Consider the following 14,787-nt stretch of genomic DNA (forward strand, 5'->3'; position numbering starts at 1 on the left):
ATCTTTCAGGTTCATCCATGTTGTTGCAAATGGCAGGATTTCCTTCCTTTTTAAGGCTAAATAATATTATTGTGTATATATACCACATTTTTTAAAATCCTCCATTTGTTGATGATCACTTAGGTTGATTCCATGTCTTGGTCATTGTGAATAATGCTGCAGTGAATGTGGGAATATGTACATCAATTTGTACTACAGGACTATTTATTGTATACTTTTAGGAAGCTACCTCACATGTAATCTTTTATTTATCACCTTGGTAAGAGTATTCAACATACACCACCAAAATATTAACTGTGAGCAGTCTAGGTGGTTTATTTCAGTCAATTGAGTTCACTCTTTATCCATAAAGAGCAAAGAGATGTTTTTCCTCTTTTGAAACTTTACAATCTGAAATTTTAGTGCACGTAAGTTCTGTAAATTTGGAAGGCAACTTGATATTAAATGTTTTCCATGAAACTTTGGCTTTGCAAGCATCTAATGCAGCATTTTCTGCTTTAATGGAATTGTTCTGTATCTGCTTTATTTAATATGGTAACCACTGACTACATGTACTATTACTGAGCACTTGAAATATGGCTCGAGTGAATGAGCAGCTGACTCTAATTTTAATATGGCTCGTGCCTACCATATTGAATAGTATGTCAAGATGAAATGACCTCGTGCATCCACCTTATAGGCTGACTCCCCAGCTGTTAACTGAGGAGTACTCAGACAGCACATGGAAAGTGAGCTAGTCTCTTTGAAAAACAAGTGAACTCTGTAACTGCACTCTTTCTTTCCCTGCTACCATAAAGATGGCACCATTACCATGTTTGCAAAAGTAACAACCAATTTTACTCATAGGAGATTAACCCCAGCCGTCCTCACTCTTCTATAACAGTAGTTTTCTACCTGAGAGTTGGAGAATTGCTCCCTTAAGGCACATCAGCTGCAAGGCATGAAACTTGCTGTGTGTTGTGGATCTGAAGATCTAGGTGGTAGGTGGATTTGATTTCCCTGGACCTGCCTGAGGCCAAAATTGTTTCTGCTTCATTATTCTGAGAAATGGAAGCTTTCCATGAGGCAGTCTAAAGTTGCAAAACATAAATGCTGGTAGATATAAAAAATTTTCAATGTTCTTATCTATTGAATTCTTTGTTTTGTATAGTAACTGTGTTCCCTTAAGCTTAAATCAGTTCACTATAAAGACATCACAAATCTAAGCATGATATTTTCTAATACTATGCATCCCTACTGGGATAAGCTTTTTGTACCAGGAAAGAGAAATTCTGAATGCTGTAGTCATAGGGTTTCACAGAGACAAAACTGTATAGGAAGCACATCCATCTTTGACACTCTAATTATCGCTTTCTTCATAGTCCCTATCCCTCACCACACTCTTACCTTTTATGATTTCTTTTTTTGTCCAGTGCTCTTAAGTCAGATAATCTTTTCCCTGTCATAAATCATGGTCAGTTCCTAGGAAAATGGCTGAAATTCCTGAGGTTGAGATGAGGGGTGATGTAAGACAATCTCCCGCTTTGAGTGCTCTTGAATTTTAAGCATATTGTTAATCTTTGTTTGACGAATTAAGTGTTTCGTTTTATGCCAAATGTATTTTTTAAAACTTTATGAAATCAAAGATTATTTTCTCCCTCCAAAAATATGTACCTATTGTTCTTATGTGTAAAGTTAACCCTTGATTTAGGGTCAGACTTATCTTTCTATATCAAGGAAGCATCTAAATCAAGAATGATCATATAGAGAAACTTATTTATCAATGAATATTGGTGTTATGATGCCCTATGATACTAAATTAGAGATGAGAGCATTCATATAGTACTGACCTTAAAGAAATGTTCAAGCAAATTGTTTTAAAAAAATTGTTTTCAATTGTTTTAGAAAAAATTTTAAACTGTGTTCTCCTCTTTTAACCTGCCGATTTCTCAAAGGTAGTTCACTGACTTTTGTTTAGGGACGTAATTTAGAAAGAATATTCTTTGTATCCTATCATCTTATGGATAAATATTAATAGAAGTATATAAAAGCATTGTTTTTAATACTTCCACTCAGTACAGAGGAATAGGTATCAGATTTATCCTCTTAATTGAAACAACCAAAATAAACAGACAAAATGTATGAAACAATGAGTTTTAAGATACTATTAATAGATATCAAGTGACAAAAGACAGTGATCCCTGAAAGATGAGAAACAATGTGATCACTATGATTGCCTTAGCTATGGCCTATAGAAAGTTTCCAGGCCATGGTGTAGGGAGTGGAAACTCAGACTGAGCCTGGTAGGTTCTCTGAGTTGAGGAGATGGATCTGTGAGTTTGAGAAGATAAAGTCAGCTATAATTCACTGGAGAGACTGCAAGAGAGAAGAAGAGAAAATTGCACAGAGAGAGTACTTTATACATCTGTGGAGGGTTCCTCTTGAGTACTCAGTAGAATACTAATCAGCATATGTATCTGAAGAAACTATCTGATAGTTAACATTTAGCATTAAAAACTATTAGAGAGATGAGGTTTTGTTACTCTTGCAGGGGTGAGAATAGTGTTTATTCCTATCAGCCAAACCAAAAAAAAAAAAAAAAAAAAACAAAACCTCATAATTCACAGGGCATTGGATAGAATACTCAGAAGAGTCTTGCCTCAGTAGTGGAGAATAATTAGCCCTAGGTTAAGGACTACTTCATACCCACCTAAAAATCATAAAAGCAAAATCTAAATGGATAAAATTATTTTAAAGTAACTTAACTGCAGCCCAGAGTAAATCTCAAGAAGATTTATAGGGATACAGAAGTCTAACAACCAACAATGTAAAATTCACGCAGTGTCTGGCATCCAGTTATATAGTACCAGGCATGCAAAGATGCAGGAAATACAACCCATAATGAAAAAATAATCAATAGTAGTCTAATTTTATTTTTACAATCTAACGCAGATGCTAGAATGAGCAGATAAGGACATTAAGACAGTATAATTATGTTCTAGATGCTCAAAAGTTTAGTACCATGGAAGAAATAAAAAGGATGTGAATTGAGGTTTTAAAAATGTGAGTTAGACTACCTGAGATGAAAAATACTCTGGATGTGACAGCATATTAAATATGGCAGACTGAGATATTAGTAAACATATATAATATATGTATACATATTTTATATATATATGCAAACATGCACATATGTACATATATATGTATGATTTATTTCATTAAGTATTACAAAGTTTCTTTAATAATATTAAGGAAAAAGGAAGTAAGTTTGTAATACAACATAAGAAACTGCATATCTTTCATTATTACTATATTTCTGAAGAAAATATCCAGTGTTGCCTATGATTTTTATCTTAATTTGCCAAGTAACTCTTTATTATGGAAGGATTGTGTCAGGTGAGATGTTAATAGAAAAAGCATACTGCTAGAGTTTTGGGTGTTTGCGAAGTTGCAAAGCTTGTTACATGTGTTATCATCAAAGTCATCACTTACACTATCTGTAGCATACAGATTAAAAAAGAAAACAAAACAGTAGCACTTACAGCAATATAAAAATTGCTAATGAAAACACACTTATGTTACAGAATGTCAAGTCCCTTAACTAAAAATGCAACAAAAAATAAAGTAAATAACATTCATAATATATTAACCCCACAAAGGTTCAAACCGAACAGTGACTATTTTTGTATGTTTACTGGCATAGCATAAAAAACATTGCTTAAATTATTCAGAGGAAATATATTTGAGAGGGGTTTTGGCAAAAATTTTACTACTTCTGCTATATTTTAGTTTTAAGAAATATCAATTTTGAGGAGTGACATTGGCAAGATAGTAGAATAGAAAAGCTCAGACCCTCCTGCTCCCGTGAAGACATCAACTTAACAACAACAATCCATGGCCAACTGCCTCTGTGCAAAACCTAAAAACCAGATAAGAAGTTCCTGCACCCTAGACAAGCACAAGGCCAACTGTATGGAAGCCTAGTAAGAAAATTCATGGCACTCATTCCCCAGCACCCTTCCCCTGGTATAGTGTGATCAGGAGAAAACTCCCAACTTCTCTCTGACAAGATAAGTAGAAAAGTTAAATTCATGTTCAATATCCTGCCTTTTCATGGGGCTGCCTGAGGAACTGCTTTCTATCTTGCCTGAATCTAAGTAGTGACAGGAATAGGGAGCCTGGTTGGGGCTACTGAGAACCAAAGTGATCAACATGGCTTGGTCTGCTACCAAAGTCTGCAGTACCCCACAAAGACACTAGGGGGGCTCCTGAGTAGGAACTGGTAAACCTCTTTAATTAGATGGCACACACAAGCCCAGAGAGGACACATCCTCAGAAAAGGCTTCAAAGGACTCCAGAATCTCTAGTCTGTGTGATTATTGAAAGTCTTCCCTGTACAAAACTAAATTGCAAAGACTGGGAGAGGTGGCTGATTTTCAAATGCCCAAATCTTAACAGAAGATAAGGAAGCATACAGAAAAGCAATGGAAACATGAACCAATCAAAGGAACATATTAATTCTCCAGAAATCAACCCTAAAGAAACAGAGATATATGAATTGTCAGCCAAAGAAATAAAAATAATCTTCATAAGGATGCTCAATGAATTAAAAGAGAATATAGACAATGAAATCAGGAAAACAATGCATGAACCAAATGAGAATATCAACAAAGAGAGAAACTATGAAGAAGAACTGAACAGAGACACTGGAGCTGAAGAATGTAATTGAGTTGAAAAATCCACCATAGAGACTCAACAGCAGACTTGACCAGGTGGAAGAAACAATCAATGAACTTGAAGACAGGGCATTCAAAATTACTGAAGCAGAGGACCAAAAAGAAAAAAAGAATGAAGAAAAGTTAAGACAGACTAAGGGATTTATGGGGCACCATCAAATGAAATGAGAAAGGCATTTGAAATCCAAGAAGGAGAAGAAAGAGAGATAAAAGCAGAGCACTTATTTGAAGAAATAATGGTCAAAAACTTCCCAAATCTGAAGTGAGAAATGAACACACAAATTCAGGAAGCTTAAAGAACTCCAACTAAGATAACTCTAGAGAGGTATCACCAAAACACATCATAATCAAACTGTCGAATATCACAAAGAGAGAACCTTGAAAGAAGCAAGAGAAAAATGACCCATCACATAAAAGGGAGCTCCTATTACATGATCAGCACATTTATCAGCAGAAACCTTGTAGGCCAGAAGGAAGTGGGATGATATATTCAAAGTGCTGGGAGAAAAAAAACTACTAAGTAAGAATACTATACCCAGCAAAACTGTCCTTCAAAAAGGAAGAATAAATTAAACCTTTGCCAGAAAAACAACTGAGGGAATCATCACAACTGAGGGACCTACTCTACAAGAAATGCTGAAGGGACTCCTTCAAGTTGAAGTGAAAGGATGATAAGTAGCAGTAGGAAACCATACAAAAATATAAAACTCTATGCTAAGGGTAAATATGTAGACAAATATATAATGCTATACTATTGTAATATAGGTACACAAATATTTTTTTCAATTTTAAAATTGTTTAATTTAAAATTTTTTAATTTTCAAAAGGACAAAATCACAATAAGTAATTCATAACCCACTGTTGATAGACATACAATATAAAAAATAATTTGTATCATCAATATAGTGGGGAATAGCAGAGATACAACAGAATAGTTTTTATATGTGATTGAAGGTAACTTGTATCAGTTTAAAGTAGATTGTTATAAATTTAAGATGTTTTATGTTTTTGCAGTGATAAAACCACAAAGAAAATATCTATAGAATATACACAAGGGAAATGAGAACTGTATCAAAACATGTCACTACAGAAAAATCAATGAAACACAGAAGACAGCAGCAAGAGAAGAAAGGAGGGACAAGAAAGCTATATTATAATACATGCTAAAACAATTAACATAATGAAAATAGTCTTTCTCTAATAGTAATTGCTTTAAATGTAAATAGATTAAGCACCCAAATTCAAAGGCATAAGTTGGCTGAATAGATAAAAAAGAAGATCGAACCAAATGCTGTCTACAAGAGAGTCACTTTAGATCTAAGGATGTACATAGGCTAAAAGTGAAAGGATAGAAGAAGATATTTGTTGCATGGAAACTTAAAGAGATCAGGAGTGGCCATGGTTATATCAGACAAAATAAACTGTAAGACAAAAACTGTTATTAGGGACAAAGTAGTACATAACTGAAAATAGAGTGTTGAAGTCTCCTACTATTATTGTGTTGCTGACTGTTTCCCCCTTTATTTCTATTAATATTTGCTTGATATATTTGGGATCTCTAATGTTAATTGCATATATTAAATATATTTATAAGTGAAACTAAAAATCAATAGTAGAAAGAAAACAGGAAAATCCACAAATAATGTGGAAATTAAACAACTCACATTTAAATAACCAGTGGGTTAAAGAGGAAATCACAAGGGAATTTAGAAAATGTCTGGAGACAAATGAAAATGAAAACACAACATACCCATACTTGTGGGATACAGTAAAAGCAGTACTAAGAAAATTTATAGTGGCAAACACATTAAAAAACAAGAAAAATCTCAAATCAACAACTTTACACCTCAAGGAACTAGGAAAAGAAGAACAAACTAAACTAAAATTTAGCAGAAGGAAGGAAATAATAAAAATTAGAGCAGAGATAAATGAAATAGAGAATAAAAATAGAAAAATCATTAAAACCAAGAGTTGGTTTTTTGGGAAAATCAACAAAATTGACAAGCCTTACCTAGATTAACAAAAAAGAGAGAAGACTCAAATAACTAAAATTACAAATGAAAGAAGAGACATTAAAATTGTCACAGAATTAAAAGAATTATAGGAAACTATTATGAACAATTATATGCAAACAAATCAGATAACCTAGAAGAAATGGATACGTATCTAGAAACATACAACCTGTCAAGACTGAAGCATGAAGAAATAAAAAATCTGAACAGACCTATACCTAGTAAGGAAATTGAAGCAGTAATCCAAAACTTCCCAACCATGGATGATATTTTGTATCATCTGTGACTCCTATGAAAACCTCTATACTTACAAACTAGAAAACCTAGGGAAAATGGATAAATTCTTGGAAACACATAACCTCTCAAGCCTGAATCAGGAAGAAATAGAAATCTGAACAGATCAATAATGAGTAGTGGGATAGAAAAAGTAATAAAAAATCTCCCAACAACAAAAAAGCCCTGGTCCAGGCAAATGCATAGTTGAATTCTACTAGACCTACAAAGAATTGGTACCCGTTCTACTGAAACTGTTCCATGTCATTGAGAATGAGGAACTCTCCCTAACTCATTTTACAAAGCCAGTATCATCCCTTGATACTAAAGCCAGAAAAGAACACAATAAAAAAAGAAAACTACAGACCAACATCCCTTATGAACATGGAAGCAAAAATCCTCAACAAAATATTAATACTAGCAAACCGAATTCAGCAGCACATCAAAAAGGCAATCCACCATGATAAAGTGGGATTCATCCCAGGAATGCAAGGATGGTTTACTATACACAAATCAATAAATGTGATTCACCACATAAACAGAACTAAAAACAAAGACCACATGATCATCTCTAGATACATAAAAAGCATTTGATAAAGTTGAGCATGCTTTCGTGATAAAAAACCTTCAAGAAAAATTGGCACAGAAGAAAGACACCTCAAAATAATAAAAGCTATATATGACAAACTCATGGCCAACATTATACTGAATGGGGAAAAGGTGAAACCATTCCCCCTAAGAACTGGAACGAGATGAGGATGCCCAGTGTCACCACTTCTATTCTATATAATCTATAGTAGTTCTATAGTGCTGGAAGTCCTGCCAAGATCAGTCAGGCAAAAGAAAGAAATAAAGGGCATCCAAATTGGGAAAGAGGAGGTCAAACAATTCCTGTTTGCTGATGATATGATCTTATACCTAGAAAACTCTAAAAACTCCACCAGAAGACTCCTACAATTGATAAATAAACTCAATGAAGTCCCAGGTTACAAAATTAATGTACACAAATAAATAGCATTTCTATATACTAATATCAGTCAAGCTGAGAGTCAAATCAAGAACTCAGTACCATTTATAATAGCTACAAAGAAAATAAAATGCCTAGGAATATCCTTAACCAAGGAGACGAAAGATCTCTGTAGACAAGGAAAACTACAAAACACTGATGAAAGAAATCAGAGATGACACAAGCAATTGGAAAACATCATGCTCATGGACTGGTAGAATCAACATTGTTAAAATGTCCATACTTCCTAAATTGATTTACAGATTCAATACAGTTCCCATCAAAATTCTAATATCATGTCTCATGGATCTAGGAAAAATAATCCTAAACTTCATATGAAAACAAAAAAAGAACCTGAATAGCCAAAGCAGTCCTAAGCAAAAAGAACAAATCTGAAAGCATCATATTACCTGACTTCATATTATACTATTAGGGTATAGTAACCAAAACAGCATGGCACTGATATAAAAGTAGAGACATAGATCAATGGAACAGAATAGATAACAACCCAGAAATAAAACTGTGTAACTATGACAACTGATTTTTGAGAAAGCAGACAAAAACATACACTGAGAAAAGGATACCCTATTCAATAAATGATGCTGGGAAAATTGGATAGCCACATGCAGAAGAAACAGGATTCTTATCTCTTAATGTATACAAAAATTAACCCAAGATGGATTAAAGTCCTAAATATAAGACCTGAACCATAAAAATTCTGAAGGAAACTGTAGGAAAAACTCTTCTATACATTAGCCTTGGCAAAGAATTTATAACTAAGATCCCAAAGGGAAATACAGCAACAACAAATATAAATAAATGGGACTTAATTAAACTAAAAAATTTTGCACAGCAAAGGAAATAATCAACAGAGTAAATAGAAAACCTACAGAATAGGAGAAAATATTTATAAGTTACACATCTGACAAAGAGCTAATATCCAGAATCTACAAAGAACTCAAACAAATCAACAAGAGAAAAACAAATAACTAATTAAAAAGTGGGAAAAGACATGAACAGAGTTTTTTCAAAAGAAGATATACAAATAGCCAATAGACTTATGAAAAAATGTTCAACATTTTTTCATGCAAATTAAAACCACGATAAGATACCACTTTATCACTATCAGAATGGCCATCATTAATAAATCAAAAAACAATAGAAGTTGGTGTGGATGTAGTAGAAAAGGAACATTTATACACTGTTGGTGGGACTGTGAATTAGTACAAACTCTATGGAAAACAGTATGGAGATTCCTCAAAGAACTAAAAGTAGACTTACCATTCAATCCAGCAATCCATTACTAGTCATCTACCAAAAGAAAAAGAAGTCATAATATTAAAAAGACACTTGTACTCAAATGTTTATCACAGTACAATTCATAATTGCAATGATACAGAATCAACCTAAGTGCCCATGAATTGATGAGTGGATAAAGAAAATGTGGTGTATCTATACCATGGAGTACTACTCAGCCATAAAAAAGAATTAAATAATGTAATTTGCAGCAGCTTAGATGGAACAGTGTCCTAAGTGAAGTATCTCAGGAATCGAAAAACAAACACCACTTGCTCTCACCAATAAGTGGGAATTAAATGATGGGTACACATGATCATAAAGTGATGTAAAGGGCACTGGAAACTAAGAAGGAGAAAGGTTGGGAGGGTGGTGAGGGAAAAAACATTACCTATCAGGTACAATGTACACTATTCTGGTGACAGGTACACTAAAAGCCCTGACTTCAGCATTATACAATTCATCCATGTGACAAGAATATTGTACAAAACAAAACAAAACAAAAAACCCTCCCAACCAAGAAAGTCAAGGACCAGATGGCTTCACTTGAGAACACTGCCAAATATTTAAAAAAGAATTAGCAACAATTCTTCTCAAACTCTTCAAAAGATTCGAAGAGCAAAGAGCACTTCTAAACATTCTATGAGGCTAACATTATCCTGATACCCAAACCAGAGAAGGCACAAGACAAGAAAATTACAAACTAATATCTCTGATGAATATTGATGCAAAAATCCTTAACAAAACTAACAACTGAATTAAACTGCACATTAAAAGAATTATACATCATGCCCTAGTGGGATTTATACCTGAAATGCAAAGATGTTTCAAAATAAGAAAATCAGTTGATATAGTACATCTATGAACAAATGAAGGACCACATGATAATCTCAACCGGTGTAGAAAAACCATGTGACAAAATTCAACACAGTTTCATGATAAATATACTCACCAAACTAGAAATATAAGGAAGCTACCTCAATACAATAAAATCCATATATAAAAAGCCCACAGCTATCATCTCAATCAATAGGGAGAGACTGAAAGTTTTTCCTCTAAGTTCACAAGGATGTCCTCTCTTACTGCCACTATTCAACGTAGTACTAGAAGTCCTAATCAGAGCAATTGGATAAGAAAAAGAAATGAGGCATTTAAAACAAATTATTTTTAGCAATTTTATAGAATACAGTATCAACACACAAAATAAGTTGCATTTCTATACACTAACAATGACCCATTTGAAAAAGAAATTAAGAAAACAATTCCATTAACTATATATTTTTTTCTATTTATTTATTTTTTTGAGTCAGAGTGTCACTCTATTGCCCAGGCTAGAGTGCCATAGTATCAGCCTAGCCACAGCAACCTCACAATCCTGAGCTGAAGCAATCCTCCTGCCTCAGCCTCCCGAATAGCTGGGACTACAGCCATGCACCACCATGCCTAGCTAATTTTTATTATTTTTAGTAGAGACCAGGTCTCGCTCTTGCTGAGGCTGGTCTTGAACTCCTGACCTCAAGCAATTCTCCCGCTTTGGCCTCCCAGAGTGCTAGGATTACAGGCGTGAGCCACCGCACCTGGCCACAATTCCATTTACTATAACATTAAGAAGGATAAAACACTTAGGAATAAACTTAACCAAAGAGGTGAAAGGGTTTTACGCTGAAGACCATAAAACATTGCTGGAAGATATCAAAGAATACACAAAGAGAAAGACATCCTGTGTTCGGGGATTGGAAGACTTAATGTTAGAATATGCATACTACCCACGTGATCTACAGATTAAATGAAATCCTTATCAAAATCCTAATGACATTTTTCTCTTGCAGAAATAAAAAACAACATACAAATAATAGGGAATATCAAGACACTCTGCATAGCCAAAACAATCTTGAAAAGGAAGAACAAAATTGGAGGGCTCACACCTCCTGATTTCAAAACATACTACAAAGCAATAGTAGTCAAGACAGTGTGGTACTGGCATAAAGACAGATATGTAGACCAATGGAACAGAATGGAGAGTCCAGAAATAAACCCTGACGTATACAGCCAAATGATCTTCTATATGGGTGCCAGACCACAGAATGGGAAAAAGGACAGTCTCTTCAATAAATGGTGTTGGAGAAGTGAATAGTCACATGCAAAAGAATAGAGTTTGACCTTTACCTTACACTAAATACAAAATTAAGTCAAAATAGATTAAAGACCTAAAACTATAAAACTCCTAGAAAAAAACATAGAGGACATTGGATTCAGCAATGATTTCTTAGATACAAAAAACACAGGTTACTAAAACAAAAATAGATGAGATTACATTAAACTTAACTTCCGGGCATCAAAGGAAACACAGAGTGAAAAATCAACCTATGAAATGGAAGAAAATATTTGCAATTTAAATATCTTATAAGGATTTAATATCTAGAATATATAAGGAACTTCTACAACTCAATAATACCAAAAACAAATAACCTGATTAAAGAGTGGACAAAGAACTTAAATACACAATTTTCCATTCCAACAGAAATGTCCAGCAAGCATGTGAAAAGATGCTCAACATCACTAACCGTAAGAGAAATGCAAATCAAAATTACAATGAGATATCACCTTATGCCCATCAGTGTTACCACTATCAAAAGAACATAAAATAAGTTTGGGTAAAGATGTAGAGAAATCGAAGCCTTTGTGCACTGTTGGTGGGAATGTAAAATAGGATAGCTGCTGTAAAAACAGTATGGAGGTTCCTCAAAGAATTAAAAATAAAATTACTATATGATCCAGCAGTTCTACTTCTCAGTATATATCCAAAAGGATTCAAAGCACTATCTCATAGGGATATCTGCACATTCATGTTCATTGCAGCATCGCTCACTATAGCCAAGAGGTGGAAGCACCCCAAATGTCCATCGAAAGATGAATGAGTAGAGAAAATATGCTATATACATAATATGCAATATTATGTGGCCTTAAACAGAGAGAAATTCTGTTACATGCAACAAGATGGATGAAACTTGAGGACATTATTCTAAGTGAAATAAGCCAATCACAAAAAGATAAATACTGTATGATTCCACTCATATGAAGTATCTAAAGTAGTCAAAATCATAGAAACATAAAGCAGACATGTGGTTGCCAAGAGCTATGGGAGGGGAGAAAAGGGGGAATTAGTGTTTAATGGGAATAGAGTTTCAGTTTTGCAAGATGAAAAAGTTCTAGAGATCCATTGCACAACAATGTGAATACACTTAACAATACTGAATTGTACATTTAAAAATGATTACGGTGATAAATTTAATGTTATGTTTTTTTACCACAATAATAATGTAAGGTAAAAGCATAATATCTAAATAATCAATTTCATTTTGAGGATATAAAGACAAACCAAGCTTCAGTGTAAAAATAATAAAATGATTACTCAGATTTGAAACAAAAAGATGCTATGATAGGAATGTAGATAAACAACTGTTAGATGAATAAAGGAAACAAAGGAGTTATATGTAAATCTATTTCTAGTCTTTTGATGAGACTTTGTTCCACTATGGCCTGGTGATTCTTTTCTAGTCTAAGCTACAGTTCAGGATCCTCCATGTACCATGGAGGATGAAACTTACAGCTCTCTGGCAAGTTGTACCAAGAGGAAATTGAAAGCCTGATTTGACAAGTTCCAACATTGTGATCTGATTTATGATGCTTTCTCAGTCTGACCCATAGTATGTATATGCCAACCCCTAAGCACCAGTGGTTGTTTATTTCAGTTGGTGGAAAATATAACCACAAATGCACACACAGAAGTGATTTAAGGAGTCTGAATCAGCAGTACAGAAATGTGAAAAATTAAGTCTCTATACTTTTCTGATTTCCCCCCTTATTTTTTCTGATGTTAAGCACCACCCTGGTGGGGATGGAGAAATGAAGCATAAGTCTAGTCTTAGTGACCAACCCTTTTCTGCCACCAATGTGTTATGCCCACTGGCAAATTGTAATTCCTCTGCTCATTAGATTTCTCATCTGTGTGGAGCGAGCTGTAGCAATAGAATGATTACAATAGCAACGTTGATTGTGTGCCTCCTAGGGATGTTCATCTTGCAGGTCATTGTCTCAGCTGCGAGGTTGGTACTGTACTTATCCTTGGTGTGCAGATGAGGAAACTAAGGATCAGGGATACTTATCCTAGAGCAGCTTGCCCAAGAGCATGCAGCTGGTAGGCGGTGGAGCTGGGGCAGACACTGAACCTGGGCTGCCAGGTTCTGCCATTGCCTGCTTAAACCACCACCCTGTACAGTTCTAATGCGGAGATCTAAGGCTAGGAAGTAACTTAGGGCCACGAGTGCTAGGCACTCAGTAATTGTCACACAATGACTCTCCGGTCATTATTCTCTTATTTTTTTAAAATAAGTAAAACAATGGTCAGTATCACTGAGTTACTTAATCAAAACAACAGTGGAAGCTGAATTCACATCTAGGCTCTGTGTTTAGCCTGTCCAAGTGTTCTCCACTGTTTCACCTGTCTATGTAGCTCTTTACCCATCTGTGGTCAACAAGCAGGGACAGGTTGTGCAGCAGTGACTTGAAATGCTCAGGTCTTCTATTGAGTGACAGCCTCCAATTCATTCTATTAATGCAGTCCATTGATATGGAAAAATCCATCAGTAAAAGGCTACTATGACAATTTATACTTTGTCTTAAAGAAGTTATCATTGTTATGAAATGTTTAATTTCTTTTCATTTTTGGTATGTATACTGATCCTTTTAAAATATATTCCATAATTTGTTTTATAGGAATAATTAAATAGAGCATTTTAATAGCAAGACAACTTTTCTCTTCTGGAGAGCCCGAAATTGTTCTGTAGGCTTACTGATATTTTCCTCAGAGAATTGCTATAATTGTTTAATTAGATAACAAATGGCATATAGTATGTGTTCAATAAAATTTAATATGCTTCAATAATTACTTAACATAAATTATCAATTTAAATCTACTTTTGCTTAACATACTGTGATTGAAAAAACAAAATCAGGAATGTAGGTCTAGGAATACAGAGTAAAGACTCAAGCCATGACTTTCCTTTTCTCTACTGTATTTTTGTAGGGCCTCAGGATTTTGCTGCTATTGATAGGGGTCAGGGAGAAGGTATACTCTGATTTTAGAGGTAGTAAGTCCTAGGGTAAGAGCAATAAAACTAGAGGAAAAACAAAGCCCAATCCTCAGCATTTGCTTACTAACTCTGTGCCCTCTTCAAATCATTTAAATTCCCTGTTCTTGTTTTCTCATCTGTAAACTAGGAAAAGCAAAAATATCCATTCTGGGCTGGGCGTGGTGGCTCGTGCCTATAATTCTAGCACTCTGGGAGGCCAAGGCAGGTGGATTGTTTGAGCTCAGGAGTTCGAGACCAGCCTGAACAAGAGCGAGACCCTGTCTCTACTAAAAATAGAAAGAAATTAGCTGGACAACTAAAAATATATAGAAAAAATTAGCCGGGCATGG

This window comes from Propithecus coquereli, unplaced genomic scaffold, assembly GCF_000956105.1.
Source record: "Propithecus coquereli isolate 6110/MARCELLA unplaced genomic scaffold, Pcoq_1.0 Scaffold165, whole genome shotgun sequence".
Taxonomy (NCBI): Eukaryota; Metazoa; Chordata; class Mammalia; order Primates; family Indriidae; genus Propithecus; species Propithecus coquereli.